The sequence below is a fragment of the Protopterus annectens genome, chromosome 10.part0, assembly GCF_019279795.1.
Source record: "Protopterus annectens isolate FY-2018-M chromosome 10.part0, PAN1.0, whole genome shotgun sequence".
Lineage (NCBI taxonomy): Eukaryota > Metazoa > Chordata > Ceratodontiformes > Protopteridae > Protopterus > Protopterus annectens.
Genome location: NC_056744.1, coordinates 547,877,799 through 547,895,051, shown reverse-complemented (window position 1 = coordinate 547,895,051; position 17,253 = coordinate 547,877,799).

Genomic DNA, 17,253 nt, shown 5'->3' with positions numbered 1-17,253 from the left:
CTGCACCCTCATCCTTTTATGTGTATACTGCTTCTGTCTATCTACATTTGTATTTTGTGTTTGTCTATATGTTGCTACTACCTGCCTTTCTCCCTCTATCCCTTTCTGCCTATATCCTATCCACAACCTCAGAACCATATCTAGGTCAACTGGCACACTGAGCACGTCACTCCTGCCTTTCCACCCGCCCTCCCAAAAAATGGTCTTCTGTAGGCTGAAAAAACAGATAAAAAAAAAACCCTTCTGCACTCTGAAAGCACTGTGAGATATTTATTACAAATATTTCAAGTAGCTAAGCTTGGTACATTTAAATCACCTTACAAAGAATGCTTCAACCCTTTAGCCATGGCCACAGATGCAGTACTGACATTCAAAACAATGCTGGGACTGCACCCCTGCACCATTTACACCTGGTACTGGTACTGTACTTAGCAGCTTGCCCCAGAACAGTTGTCCCCTTTACCTCATCCTAGTTACAGTTCTGCATAGCCTTCCTTCACTACCTTCCAACTACTCTTCTTATTTATATGTGAAGGCTTTTTCCTTCAAAATATGTATTTTCCCCCAGCACCACACACACAGGCAAATCTTTCATAGCCTGTGGTTACCCTTGCACACTTCCCTCTCATTGTAGTTATCTACATTTCCACTTTCATGTCCACCCCATTTCTTCCTTACTAATATTTTGGACAGGGTTGACACTTTGATGTGTATAACCACAGTGGTCTACCTGGTGACCAGTGCACTGCCTTTTCCGTGTTGGATGAGAGTACAATGCAACTGTATAGTAGTACTGCACACATAGAAGCAAATTAAATTTGCCACTCTAATCTGCCTTATATAAGACATACTTCTCATCAGTCACACACATTTTGCATAACTGCTCCAGCCAATGGGCAGTCTTTTGCTGCTTGTCCCGTTAGCACTTTGCTTCTTTTTATTTATGCAGTCCTTCAGTCTAACAACAAATACTTTTCAATGCTTAATACATGTCTGAGCAGCTATGTGACATATCATGCCGTGACAATCTCAAAAGAAAACACCACACAGGTTCTAATCATTTGTCTATAAATTTAGGCCTCAGTTTAACAAAAAAGGTACATATTCCCCAAAACTTCCATCACCACTACCTGCACTGCCTTATTCAGTTCCTAAAACTGACTTCTTTACAAAATGTCAGAGGCTACCTTCAAGTTTCCTCTTTCTAGGTATAGAACTGTATTCTATAAATGTATTACTGTATGACAGTCATTGCAACTCTATCTGCTATACATTAAAAACTGAAAAAATACCCTGCTGAGAATGTGTCAATGTTTGTAACACATACAATGTGTAATTAATACTACAGCTTTCATACCAGAAACAGCAAGGCTTAGTTATTTTCTTTTATCATTTTTATGTTTTTTAACACACTGTTCAGTGTTTTTCATATTGTTTTCAAAGAGGATGACTGTACATGGCAGAACAGGTTATAGCTCTAAAATATTTCAGTTTGCCATACATGTGTTACATCTGTAGGTCAGTAAGGCAACAGTTGTCACAGTAAGTTTTGAGGATTGCAAATGTAGTGCAACTCTTTTTTTCACAGATGAAGGTTTGAAGGTCTATGATTAAACACAAAATTACCTTATAATAGAAAATGAGGTAACAGCAGAAGGAATTGAATGTTAAAATTATGTCAATATGTTGAGCACTTACATGTCAGAAATACACAGCAGTGTTGTTATACTTAGGGCTGAGCAAACATCCTTATAAGACCAAAATGTTGCATTGCTGAACAGCATTGCTCCCCCAGTCCAGTTTGAGTAAAACTGGTGAATGCACAGTGCTCTGTTAACAAACTTAATAATGTATAGCGCATCTGATGAGAAATACATGAATGTGTTTTAGGTGCCTTTATCTCAGAAGAAAATGCAAAAAGGTAACAAGAAGGCATAATGCCATCTTAATTAAACAGCAAGGAGCAAGCCTGTGGCCATTCCTCATGTGTTTTTGGACGGGCTGAAAATGCAGCAAGCAAACAGAAAGAGGAAGAGAAACATCTTGCAGACCTGATGCTATCACTGAAAGACAGATGGGTAATGACAAAAGGTCTTAACAACAGTTTCTGCAGACTTGCAGCTCAGACCTGTTTAACCCTCCCTTCTGTTTTTGAAGGGACTCATCAAAACAAGATTAGTTGCTGCTTCTGCAGGCCTTTTCAGATTTTAGCTGTAATTCTGAAAAAAAACTATTAAGCTTCCAGAAAGTATTCACCAGTTTTGTTACTACACCTTTACCACATATCCAGACTCTTGCCTAAGGTTTAAGATGCTCTTTTTCTCTGGTGGAAATAATTTGCAGTACCAATAAAAAAGGCAAGTAATGCTCCAGTTTCTTATCATTATAACCACATTTCTTTCTTTCTAAGTTTTGCCCGAATCTAAGAAAAACAATCACCATGCTCAGATCAAGAGGTAAGTTACCGACAACAATGTTCTCTTCATTGGCTTTATTAATTTATTGATGTATTTATTTGTTTGTTTCTTAATTGGGTTGGTGCACTGGCCTGAGAACCTTTTTCAGTCAAGAACTAGACCAAAGGGGAAAATGACAGTACATTCAGGAATTTATTGAAAATATTTACAATGGAGGGGTCATGCTTGGACACTCACATGAATAGAATTACTTAATTTGCAGCTCCTTGTGGTGTCTTCATATTTCAACAAAATGAAATGCTAATAACCCAAGGTGAGAGACAAGAAGAGAATATACATGAGTTTGTTGTGTTAAGACTTAGAAAGTCAGGTTTAAGGATTAAAAGAGCAAGATTTTGATTAGTTTTCTTTTGTGTCTGCAATTTGGTTATGAGAGGTAAATCCAAGATAGAGGAAACCAGTGAAAACATTACTGATGTTAGAACAATTCATGCAGCAACTTATGCATAATAATGGATTTACAGAAAATTAATACTACTACTTTGAAACCTGAGCTATAGTCAGAAACTATTCAACAAGTATTGCATCAACTACAGAAAGATCTTAAAAAGCAGACACTTGTGGTAAGTGCTAACTCAAAGCATATCGCAGATTTGTAGAAACAAGTACTGCAAATGGATGTTGAAATATATGAACCAGAAAACAGAGCCCACATAAATAATATTACCCTGGTATTCAATAAACTTCATGCTGGAATAGCACTATTCCTGCACGGAGTGGTTCATGTCCGTATAGCACAACAGCAAACCTTGCATATTCATGAAGGCGCACTGCTGTTTAACCTACATGGACACAAACCATGAACGAATGCAAGGGGCATGATCAAGTAGTGCACAGACATTAAACACGCCACTGCACTCATGGCACTTTCTAATATGATCTGGCATAATATTAGAGAATTGCTGTAATATTCTGCCAGTATTTCAATGTCTGTGGACACTGAAATGAAATAAATGATTATTTCAGTGTCTGGGACACTGAAATACATGCAACAGCAGAAAAGCAATGCAGGGAGTGTGTAACAGGTTCTGCATTCCTTTGCTTAACACCATACCTACCCATCACTTCCACATCCCCTCTGTTCCCTCCACCAACATGCCCATTGAAATCTGCTCCAATCCCCACTCTCTCACTCTTGGGTACAGTCATCACCACATCTTCCAACTCGCTCCAAAGTTTTTCTGTCTCATTCATCGCACACCCAACTTGCATAGCATATGCACTAACAACAGTCATCATTACATCATCAGTGTCCAGCTTCATAAATATCACTCTATCCAACACTCTTTTTACTTCCAAAAACACTTTTGGCATACTGTTCCTTCAGGAGAACCCCTACACCATTTTTCCTCCCATCCACAACATGATAGAACAATTTGGACCCAACTCCAATACAGCTAGACTTACCCCCCTTCCATCTGGTCTGTTGCACACACAATATATCAACCTTCCTTCTGTCCATCATATCAGCTAGCTTTGTCACCAAACCAGTCATACTGCCAACATTAAAAGTTCCTACCCTCACTGCCACACTCCTAGCCTTTCTCCTCTCTTCCTGCCATAGGAGCATTGGACATCCACCAGGGTTTGTCTGTGAATGCAAAGGCTATTGTGCTATCAAAAGACTTAATGGTGTTACAGCAATATTAAGAAAGTGTCACTAATTTTGGACCATAGCCCCCCATGTATGTGTGGCATCCTCCAGATGTCCTGCTCTAACAGGTTGACAGGTATATAAGGTCACAGGTGAATTACTGTAAGGCTAACTATGAGAACAAATTGGACACATCCACCAAGGGCAATAACAAGGCCATCCTCACATATGTCTGCAATCTCAGGGCAACAACCCAACCCACCCTGCAATGGTGGTCAATCACACCACATACACACACACCATAGCTATAGCCAACCTGCTGCAGACAGGTTTAGGGCAAACATCACCCCCTGGCTCACCATCAGTATAGGTGGATATGCACAGCACCCGCACCCCTCCCCTCATCATCAGGGAGCAGGTGCATACTGCCTAATCAAAGCCAACAAAAGCAAGTCTCCATGGGACCTGATAACCTTCCTGTCTGCATCCTGCATGAACTCATTCATATGCCTTCAGCTCCATTACACACTGTATGCAAGCGAAGCCTGAGCACCATTGACATCCCATCTGCAGGGAAGACAGTCACTGTTATCCCTCTACACAAATATGAATGATGAATGGTGGTTTATGCAATGTACTGGCCCTCACTGGGGGGGAACGTGACACATCAGGACCAGGAGTGCAATGCAGGTTCATACTGTGCTGATAGATGACAGGGGTATGATATGGTTGTAAGTGGTGGCTATTTATAGGCAATATTGATGTGCTGGCTCTGTAAATAATTCTGGGAAAACTCTGAGATCCATGATGTGCTTCCCTGTTTATGTCTTACAGGTGGCATGCAGCATCAGCCAGCATATACTGCAGATGAGAATGCAGCTATCACCAATGCAATAATCCAGCACCATGCGGTGCTGTTGAGCTGTAGCCAACAAAATCCATGGGAGCAGACTACCCTGTGGGATGACCTTGTCCACAGAGTTAACACCTTGGGCCACCACAGCCATGCATATGATCAGGTCAGGCATCGGGCAACTGACCTGATACATCATGCCCGGCAAAGGGTTGCTGCCATGTCCAGGAACCGTACTGCTACATGTGGGGGTCCAGCCGCACAGGCACAACTTACAGCAACAGAAGAGCTCCTTGCCAACCTTGGGGCAGCCCCCACACAACAGCCTTCACATGAAACACAAGTCGTGGAAGTGGTGAAACCCAGGCAACAAGCAAGGAGCATCCAGGTAAGGCCACAGTGCACATCAATTTAATCATGTAGCAGTCACACTGTCTTCTATAGAGTATCTAGATGCATATGTCAGTCCAAACTGCATTTGTGGATGAGGTTTAGTAATGCACACAAGTGCACATCTATGGTGAGGGACAGAAAATTGTGTACTATCATAGCTTGTACTGTACCTGTGCAGAAAATTAGCATTCATCTTGTGCCAATGCCAAATCTGAGCCTGCTGACAATACCTCTCCCCCACAACTACATAGGTGCCTTTGGTCTGGATATGGGATAGCAGCCTGAAGCTGGTGAGTATGGGATATTCCTGTTGTGGCTCACCAGTAACCCAGTGCACACAACTGTTACTCTCAGCCATTTTGCAATATCTCCATGTTCAGTTGTGGTGGGGTTAACTGCATTGCATCACAGTGGTCATAACAGGGGCCTATTTGCAGGAGATGTCACATATCTATAGCATACCTCACAACCTGTCATTGCAAGAAATGTGGAGGAAGACTGACAAAATGGGGGGAGACGAAGGTCAAAACTAGGGACATATTTTAAACAGTGATTTCCTTGATTGGGGTTGGGGGCGGAATGGGAATATCCAGAGTAATTAGTCTATGGTCTGATTTAACCAGCAAGGGATTGATGTCAGGTGTGGAACACTGGTCGCCCATGTTGGTGAAGACCAGGTCCAATATGTTGTTTTCTCTGATGGGGGAATTGACCAGTTGATCCAGGGCCTTCGAGTTTATAAATTCTAGGAAGCGTTGGGCAAGAGAGTTAGTACTTGAATAGTTCTCCCAGTTAATGTTTGGGTAGTTGAAATCACCCAGTATTAGGGTGTTTGATAGGACCTTCATATTTCCCAGTGTCTCCAGAAATGTGGAATGGGGGTCCTGGGTCATGGTGGATGATTTGTAGCAAGCTACAATTTGGATTGCAGTTTTGCCCATTGTTAGCTGCACTTGAATGATCTCTGATGCATCATGCTGCGCCACTAACCTGGAGGTGTGAGTATCCTTGATGAATATGGATACACCCCGCCTTTTGTGTTTCGGTCAGGGTTCTGTGGCCGAAAGGTGTGGTATGAGTTATAGCTTGGTGGTGCTGGGGTGCTCTCTGGAGACTTAAACCAGGTTTCTATTATTGCACAGATATCAATGTTCCCCATACTGAGGAGTGCCTCGAGTGCATGCATTTTGAGGTTTAGACTTCTGGCATTGAGTAGCATCACCCTCAGTTTTTGGTTACTTGTGCTATTTACGGTGGTGGGTTTGTCTTTTGAGCCTTGCCTAAAAAAGGCACTATGGGAGCAGCAAGAGCCTTTGCCTGTATTCGAAAGCTAAGGGTGACAGCTTCAAGCCATCTCTTATGAAGCAATGTGGCTTGTCGAGCATGTCATCCCAGGCAGACAGATACTGGATTCCCTTTGAATGACACCAGAAACTTAGCCAATTGTTGAAGTTGATCATTTTTTCTTTATACTGTGGCATCATTCTTGGTGAGAGCAGGATGCTACTCAGGGTCAGGGTCATACCTGCCTGGGCTACATGATCAGAGAGCTCTTCCATGTCTCTTTCCATGTAGTCCAGGGAGGTACATCTCAGGTCATTCACACCAACATGTACAATGACTGAGTCATATTTGTACTTGTTCTGGAGTTACCTGAGTGCTTGTGTTATGTGATGGATCCTGGCACCCAACAGGCAGCTAACTGTAACCTTCTCCTTGTCCAGCCTTGTTAGTGGGACATCAGTGTGTCTGACTATAAAGTCGCCTATCACTAGTGTGTTGGGTATGTTATTTTGCCTTAAGGGCTGTGATTGCGTGGCACAATGATTATGTGAAGTATGTTTGTCATGGTTGGTGATGCATTGTGGATGATGCTTGGATGTCTGCTTTAGAGGTCTCTGTTGCTTTGGCAGATTTTTATTTAGAGCCTCCGAGTATGTTTTTGTGTATTTATGTGTTATTTGCCTGTGTTGGTTTATTAGATCTATGTGAGACTGGTGGTGTGTTGCAAGTATTACCCTTCTCCTCTTGACAGTCAGTTACAGTCTGGGGTTGAGAGAGCTTTGCCTCCAGTCTGGCTGTATAATTGCATCTCTCACATATATTAGTGTTTAATGGTAGGAGGAGAGGGTTGTCTGTGTACATGAGGCAGTTGTAACATTGCCTCAAAATTCACAGATTCACCAGTTGGACTGGAGAGTACACCGGAAACTGCCCTTTGGACATGCCTGAATAGGTAGAGTGAGCTGTTTTTCTGGTGGGGATAAATAGAGAGGCTTGTCCTTCTGGACAGTATAAGGGGGGGGCTAGTGGTATGGCTATTTAGTGCTTGTTATAAATTTTAAGCAAGTGCTGGGCTGTAATATGAATGGTTTGAGTGCTTAAGTTGAAAGTTTGTCTAGTTTCAAGGGAAAAACTGAAGAGTAGACTTTGTGGAGTTGGGAATAGTTTAACACTAGCTATCCGGCACTGCCCAGTGCCCAAAACCGCACAAATGCTGTTGTCTTATCCCCACAGGTGGTCATGCTGGCCGTGGTCCCTCCTGCTCAGAATCTGATGTCAGTGTCTCTGCAGACCCTGGCAATGATGATGGTCATAGGCACAGGTGGTGTTGTCAAGAGTGAATCTGTGCCATCAGTTGGCATCCCACAGTCATCCACAATGTCCCCGCACACAGTCACAATGCCCACACATGCCCCATCCCCAGCAGCCACAGATAATGGACAGTTGGCAGGTGGTGGCATGGAACAGGCTAGTGTAGTGACTATGGCAGGTGTGAGTGTAGACACTGGCCATAGCTAGAGTGCAGGCAAGGTCCCACACAGGCAGATGGACAGGGGTGATCGCAGGAGGACTGCTGCTTGTCAAGCCATTGTCACAAGTGCCACAGCAGGTGTCACCAGATACATGTTTTGGGCTGTCATGGATGCACAGGCATGTTGTGAATGCAACACCAGACATATACTCAGGGTGCTGGATGCAACTCTTCCTGATTTACGTGGTGACATACATGACCTTGTTGAGGCCACATGCCAAAATACTGAAGTTATGAATAGACGGTGGGATGAGACCTTGGCAATCCTTGACCATGGCATGTCTGTGCTAGAGCATGTGGTGGGAGATGGGTATCAGCCAAGTGGACATAGGTCAGCACCAAAATCAGTTGACAGTCTACAGGGCCATGCACCTTCACACTCCCATAGTGGCATTGACACCAGCACTACCAAAGGGAAGTTGCTATCCACATCACAACAGAGCAGGCCATGGACATGTGGTCCTGACTGGTCCCATAAGGGACACGGATCCAGCAGACAGCAGTCACTATCAGGAAGCAGTACTGCATCTGGATTTGGGCCTGGTGGTGCCAGTGAGAGCCCTGGCAGGGCCAGTTCATGTGTCCATGTCCAGAGATGGTGAACTGGACACCCTGCTATGTATGGTCCATAGCTGTCCAACATACCCCTGTTTAGAGCAGCCACATGGCGTGACTGTGTGAATACATGCACACACACATACAGATACAAACACACACACACATCTGTATCACAGGCAAGTCACCTCCAGACACACACACAGCACCTCTGCACAGCTCATCTATAAGATACCACTCCAAACACACACACACACACACACACACACACACACACACACACACACATGGATGTCAACCATATGGCCCAGCCTAGGCCTCTGGCAAACACACACCACACCATGTGCATATGATGATACCTGTGCCACATTCCTGTCATCCATACCATCGGTGCAGGGACATGCTAATATGGGTCTGATGCATAGGGTGAATATAGTACTGTGTAGCTATGTAATACTGTGTCATGTGCTTTCTGCTTGCATTTGTTATGGGTTCACATAAAGGTGAATGTACCTTATTAGACATGATGCATTATTTCTGTTAGTACCTTTGACTGAATGTAGTCTGACATGCTGTATTCTGTGTTCCTGGTGTCTGTGTGTCTGCAGGCTGTGGCCAACATGGAGTATAGCAGAGTGGAAATACACCAGCCATTCCATAGCCAAGGTACAGCTCTATATGTATGTTTGCCAGGTGTGTATGCATGCAACAGTGTGTGATTGACACTTTTGTTAGACAGTATGACCTTGCAGACATACCCCTTGTCACAGATAGGTAGCCTTCAGACATGTCACCTCAGTGTTGTGTAGTACCACAGGCTCATAAATACAGAACAGGTTACTGGAGTACTGTCAGTAGGTCCCTCACAAGCATAGTCATTAGAATGAGCACAACCGATTCACATGTCAGCACCTGTTGCCCTTCCCATTTCTTTCCCATACACTCAACACTGATGCAGTTGGTGAGGGCATGCATGGTACTGTGTATGATAGGTTTGTGGTATGAATTCCTGAGTTCACAGTGAGGAATAGGGAGACAAAATGGTATATCCTTTGCATACACACAGTAAAGACTGACACAGGGGATGTGCATACAGTAACACAAACACAGTTGAAAATAGACAGATTCATAAACCTACATATCCACGTTAATGTACTATAGTGCTACATACATATGACATGCCCCAAATAGATTATATGCATGGAACATAACCCACTACCTTTTACAACACATAATGTTGTGAATGCCTTCATGGATGGTGAGATAACCCACCAGAAATAGGAACTGGACTCATCTATTGCTCCTGCAAGCCTGGACAAGTGATAGGGTAACATACATTGTATCAGCATGATGTTTCAGTCAGGTATGATATCTGATGCTGGCATGTGTGTCAGTACACTAACTGTGACCTATTTGGCAACAATATCACATGCATGACCATTGTTAGGGGACACAGACCACATATAAGTTGCAAACATCCAGGTATTCCGTAAACATCTGTACAGATGACTGGAATGGCCTGTAGAACTGCGTAACATGCTGCATGTGAGGCAGATGCCATTAACATGCTATATAAAGTAATGCCATCGAGAGGTGGTAAACAGGCTTGGATTTTACACATATCAAAATGGTATAACCCACACAGGATATGATTCTCACCCACCCACACACACACACACACACACACACACACACACACACACACACACACACACACACACACACACACACACACACACACACACACACACACACACACGCACACACACAGTTGACAGTATTGAGAGTAGAACAACTACCTATCTAGGTATTTCTACTAGAGTGTTATGCAGTTATCAGATGTGCCATGAGCTTATATGATTTCACTTTGTCCCAAGGTACTTCTAAGGTGAATGACATCAGCAGACCTTGTAAAGTAGGGTAATGGGAAATGTTTAGGGTGGTACACAACTCAAAATAGTATAACCCACACATGATATGATTCTCAAACCAAACATACACACACACACACACAGTTGCCAGTATTGGAATTAGAACCCATACATATCTAGTTATTTCTACTACAGTGTTCCGCAGTTATCAGATGTGCCACAGAGCTTATATGAATTCACATTGTCCCAAGGTACTTCTAAGTTGAATTACATCAGCAGGCATTGTAAAGTAGGGGGATGGGAAGTGTACAGGGTGGTACACAATTCAAAATGGTATAACTCCCACATGATATGATTCCACTCCAAACACACACACACACACACACACACACACACACACACACACACACACACACACACACACACACACACACACTTACTGTCTAGTATTGAGATTAGAACCCCTGCCTATCTAGTGATTTATACTATAGTGTTATGCACTTGTCACAAGCACTATGGAACTTACTGGCTTGACAACTAACCAAAGGTGCTAATAAGGGGAATGACATCAGCAGGACTGATAAAGTAGGGTACTGGGTGGGAACTTATCAAAATACTTCTTCTTACAAACATACACACACACACACCCGCACACACATTTGCTGGATCTGAGAGTAGAACCCCTGCCTAGCTAGTTATTTGTACTATAGTGTTATGCAGTTATCGCACATGCTATGGAGCTTACTGGGCTGACAACTGGCCAAAGGTGATGATAAGGGGGAATTACATGAGCAGGACTGATAAAGTAGGGCACTGGGTGAGAACTTATCAAAATACTTCTTCTTACAAACATACACACTTATACACCTACACACATATTTGTGGGATCTGAAAGTAGAACCGCTGCCTACCTAGTGATTTTATACCATAGTGTTACTTAGTTATCGCACATCCTATGGAGCTTACTGGGCTGACAACTGGCCAAAGGGGCTGACAAGGGGAATTACATCAGCTGGACTGATAAAGTAGGGCACTGGGTGGGAACTTATCAAAATACTTCTTCTTACAAACATACACACCCACACACACATTTGCTGGATCTGAAAATAGAACCCCTGCCTATCTAGTGATTTGTACTATAGTGTTACGCAGTTATCGCAAGTGCTACAGAGCTTACTGGGCTGACAACTGGCCAAAGTTGCTGATAAGGGGAATGACATCAGCTGGACTGATAAAGTGGGGCACTGGAAAGTGATGTGGGTGGGAATGGTGTAAATTTGTTTAACCTATAAACAAACAGACACACAGTCCCTCACTCACACACACACACACACACACACACACACACCAGTATTGATATATATATATATATATATATATATATATATATATATATATATATATATATATTGCACTGTGTTTTTAAAAGTCTAATAGTTTGTTAATTGATTAATTGGGGATGTTTCTGTATATAAAGGGGTTTCAGAAGTTGGTATGCTCATCTGAAGAAGTTTTTGTGACAAAATCACGGTGATACAGTTAATGCATTCTGGATGTGTTTTACATTTTTTTAATATCGTGTGCGATCAATAAAACAGTGGATTTTATTTTGGTGAACCTTCCAGTGCCTTATTTTTGGTTATCAATTTACTTTTGGCACTTTTTCCACTTTCTTTGTTTATACACCCACAGAGATATCTTACTAAAAGGATACAAGACCTAAACAACATATCCTACATGGTCCAACTCAAGGAATTGTCACTATACTCAGTATCCTACAGACTGGTAAAAGGTGACTTGTGTTTGGAATACAAGCAACCTCCAACCCAATACTGATGGCTTTAGTGCAAATCAGCAATTCAGATGGCATTAGAAATACTTGTTCTAGGGATCTAAACCTCTTCTGCAACATCAACAGAATGGTTTGGAGGGACAGGTATATTTCACATAGGATACTGCTGCTTTAGACCAGATTCCCATCCACATAAAACAAAGTTGATCCCTGTCCATATTCAAGTTCAGCTTGGATCTATGGATGGCAAACAGGAAATCTGCCCCAGGACTTCCCTTATATGCGTAATGGACAGAGGCAGCTCCTAAATGTTTTATCCCTTGTATAGGTCCCCTCAAATTATCCATGGTATGATCTCAGTTATTCTAATTAGGGATAATATATAATTATTGACCATGGGTTGGATAAGGCCAACCTCATACTAAATGAGGTAGCTTAATTTGATTGGCAAAAAGGGAAACTGGCTAGGCTTAAATGATTTGCAAGAGCAGAGAGTATAGTACTTACCTATGAACTTTACTGTACTCCAGTAGCTAGAGTGAATACCAATTGTATTCCATCAGAGTCAGTAAAATTGCAGAACAGCATTAGACAAGGCTATACCCTCTCAGCATATTTATTTATTTTATCCATAACTGTACTAAATATATGTTTACATAGTAATTTATTCTAATAACACACTGTGTATTTCAGAATTTCAGAAAACAAATATACACTTACTTCATGGTTTGTAGATGACTGTGTTATTTGGTTAGAAATCCCAGGAAAAACACTTATCCTTGTCCTGGAACAATCAAGCAATTTTGAAATGGTAAGTTCTACAAAGTTAAGAAGTTAAGTGAGTTATATTTCCACTAACATGTTATATGCAATCAGAACTGGGTAGGTGATATAAATGTCTGATGAGAGTAACATATCAATGTATAAATATGTGAATTCCTTTATCCTCTGATATGGGAAAGTTAATATACCTTAATATGAAACTATTAATGCAGAGTATCACTCAACAAATTAGCTCTTGGAAACATTAATGTCCTCCCTTTTTGTCAAGGATGAACATGGTTAAAATGCCCTTTCTTCAAAAAATTCTGTTTGGCATGAGGCATTTCTGCCAAGTAACGTGGTCCAAGACTGTGGTGACTATACAGATGAAAATCTTTAATTTTCTTTGGCTGGGACAAAAAAATACAGGTTTCTAGAAATAAGATGTATAAAATGGTTCTCCAATGTTAAAAACAGCCACATCTTGAGATATTTTTTAACTTAGCCATAAATGCATATCCAAGATTCAAAACTGCACTAGGTGGAACAGCCTTCTCAAGATTGGGACCCGTGAATTGGAGCTGTTTGCCTATAGAGTGAAAAACCCAAAATACATCACAGGTTTCAAGAAAATAATTAAATATCATCCCCTCTCTAAATCCTGTTGCAGGTGATTTAGAGACAATGGTTAAAAAGCCATGATGTTGTATTCTTATTCACTGTACTGATTTTAATTGTCATATTGTTGTGAAGAAACTAATGCACTTTTGCAAATACTGATAGAACTTATATCCTATTGTAAATACTGCACCTGAGACAATGTATTGTATTAACTGTCCTCTACTGTTTGATGCTCTATGCGCCAGGTGATGATAGAAAATGGTCCACTGACCAGTTCACCTACCTGTTCATCAAAAAGTAATAAATAAATACAGAGATACATTCATACATATATACATGCATACATACATACATACATACATACATACATACATATATACATACATACATAATGTGGGTGGGAAGTCCCAAATCTAAAATATAAGGTAGCCTTGATAAGGCAACACTATTTCCAAGTAAGGAGACATGAAAATCCTTTTTCGTCTGTAAGTATTATTGATGAGTAATACTGAAAATCTACAGAATACTTCTAATAAAATACAAAACTCAGAAGGGATATGATATCAGAGGAAAGGCTATCCTCATAGTCAGAATCAGCTATCTGAGGAAATAAGACAGATATTGTCACCTCAAATCAATTTTCCTGTTCAATACACTGGGAATCTTCAAAAAGTGAACAATTACATTTCCTCTTACCAGTAATACTAGAAGTAAAAGGGTCAAGATCCTGAACTAAACATTGAGCTAAACCCAATAAATCATTCCTGTCTAAAGTAAAATACACTTTTTTCAACACTCTGAGAGGTGTGGAAAGCTCCACGTGAGATATAAGATTTTCAACAAAACTGAAGAATAAAAAAGCTTTTATTTAAATTCTACATAAATATTTTAAGATGTATTTATATGTAGTAAGCTGAGTGGTGATACTTTTTGCACTTCTCTGCTCTTTGCACATCTTTTAGCCAAAAAGTTATCTGTTTATTCTTTTTATTTTGTTCTGGGGCCTTATTATTTTACATTAATTTGCAGTTATGGGAAGATAGTGTATTACTGCAAGATTTTAGCATTGTTTATAAATTATACTGCACTTCTATTTCTCTAAGAATTATACGTAAAAGGTAGCTCTTATTTTGAACCCAGTCTGGGGTCTCAGTCTTTTAACTTCATTCACAGTTGTGGTAGAACTGTGATCTACTGCCAGATTGAGCCATATTTAGTCACTTATTGCAGCATTACTGATAGTCACTTATCTCAGCATTACTGGTAAAGTTGTGCATAGGCTGTTGACTCAGTCTTTTGTAGGACTGCAGTAATGGCAGTATTGTGAATTCTGTACTAGGATTTGTTCTTCAGTACCTTCTTATAGTTGTATATACCTGCTTAAAGTTGCATTCAAGTGTCTTTTCTTCTTACCTTGCTACTGTTTTTCCTCTATTCTTAGAGTCTGCCCAAGCCCCAGCTGAGACTTTAAGCTAAACTTTTATGAAGTTCTAACCACAGAACTTGAGCTCCAGTATTGGCTTTATTTCATTGGATCCCTCTCTAGAAAGTCTACTATATTTAGCAAAGAGCTGCATCCACCCAGAGTCTTTTGTCTAACACACTGAGAGGTGTGGAAAGCCCCAGAGTGTGAGATACAAGCTCTTCATTAAAAAGGAATAAAAAAAGTTTTTATACTTAAATATTTTACATTGTACTTATAATGACCTGTGTGGTAGTACCTTGTTTATACTTCTCAGCTCTTTGTACATGTTTTAGCCAAAAATGTTATCGGTTTGCATTTTTTAGTTTGTTCTGGGAACTTAGTCTTGTGACATCAACTGCAACTGTAGGATTATTCTAGCAAGATTTTAGCATTGTTATAGATTATACTGAACTTCCTTTTCCATAAGTAGAATTGCATGCAAAATGTAGCTTTTTGTATTTTGAACCCAGTCTGGGGCCTTAGTCTTGTAGCACAGATGTGCTTGTACTATGATCTACTGCCAAATTACAACCTCATTTAGTCATTTATTGCAGTGTTACTGGTACACTTCTGAATAGTCTGGTGCCTTAGTCTGTGGTGGGATAGCAGTAGCGGCAGCATTGTGAATTCTGCTCCAGGATTTGTATGTCAGTATTTTTATAGCTGTCTGGTGCCATAGTCTGTGGTGGATTTGCAGTAGTGACTGTATTGTGAATTCTTCTCCAGGATTTGTGCTTCAGTACATTTTGTAGAGGAATATACCTGCTTAAAGTTGCATTCTAGAGTGTTTCTGTTTACCTTTCTACTTTTTTCCCCTGTTCTATGAATCTGCCCCAGCACCCATTCAGACATTAAGTATATTTTCATTTATTATACCTCCTTACTCTCTCTTCTTCATTTACTTCCCTACTGGTATCTAATTCTCTTCCCTGATTTTATCTCTAAATATATCATAAGCCTGTTTTCCCTCACTTCATGTTGCAATTCTTAGTTGCATTAGACTAACTTACCTTTAATTTCTCTACAAACTGTCCAAAATTTCTCTAATTAAATGATTGTCATAAAACTTGTATTGATTCTTAACCAGTGAAAATGGGTTTCTACCCAGTTAGATGTTCCAGGTAATCAAATGTCAATAAATAAATAAAAAAATAAATAAAAATTTCAGAAATTCTAACCACATGACTTGAGCTTCCATATTTGCTTTATTTGATTGCATCTCTTTCTAGCAAGTCTGCTATATTTAACACAGAGCTACATCCACCCAGAGTCTTTTGTTCAAGAGTCTGAGAGGTGTGGAAAGCCCAAAGTGTGAGATACAATCTTTTTACCATAAGGGAAGGAAAATGATTTTATTTAAATTCTGCTTAAATATTTTAAGTTGCACATATAGTGTGACCTGTGCAATGATAGATTTTTTGCACTTTTCTACTGTTTGTACATGTCTAGCCAAAAATATTATCTGTCAACATTATTTTTTTAGTTTGTTCTGGGACTTTAGTCTTTATGATTCATTTGCAATCCTATAAATATTGTGTATTACTGCAGGACTTTAGCAGAATTTATGTATTATACTTCACTTCTATTCCCATAACTAGAATTACATGTAAAAGGTAGATTTTTTGTATTTTGAACCCAGTGTGGGGTATCAGTCTTGTAGCTTCTTTCACGGTTATGATAGTATGGTGATCTACTGACAGAGTTAACCCTCATTTAGTCATTTATAAAGCATTACTGGTAACTGTCTGTATAGTCTGATGCCTGTGGTAGGATTGCAGTAGTGGTTGTATTGTGAATTTTGCTCCAGGATTTTTGCTTCAGTACTTTTTATAGCTGTATATACCTGCTTAAAGTTGTATTCCATTGCCTTTCTGTTTACCTTGCTGCTGCTTTTCCTCTGTCCTTTGATTCTGCCCCAGATCCCATTGAGATATTAAGTGAAAAGTTTCTAAAATTGTAACCATAAGATGAGAACTCCAGTTCTGATTTGTCCCCATCTTCCACCCTTCTGTTGTTGTGGTTTTAATAGGCTGTGTCTCTGGCTTAAGCCCCTTA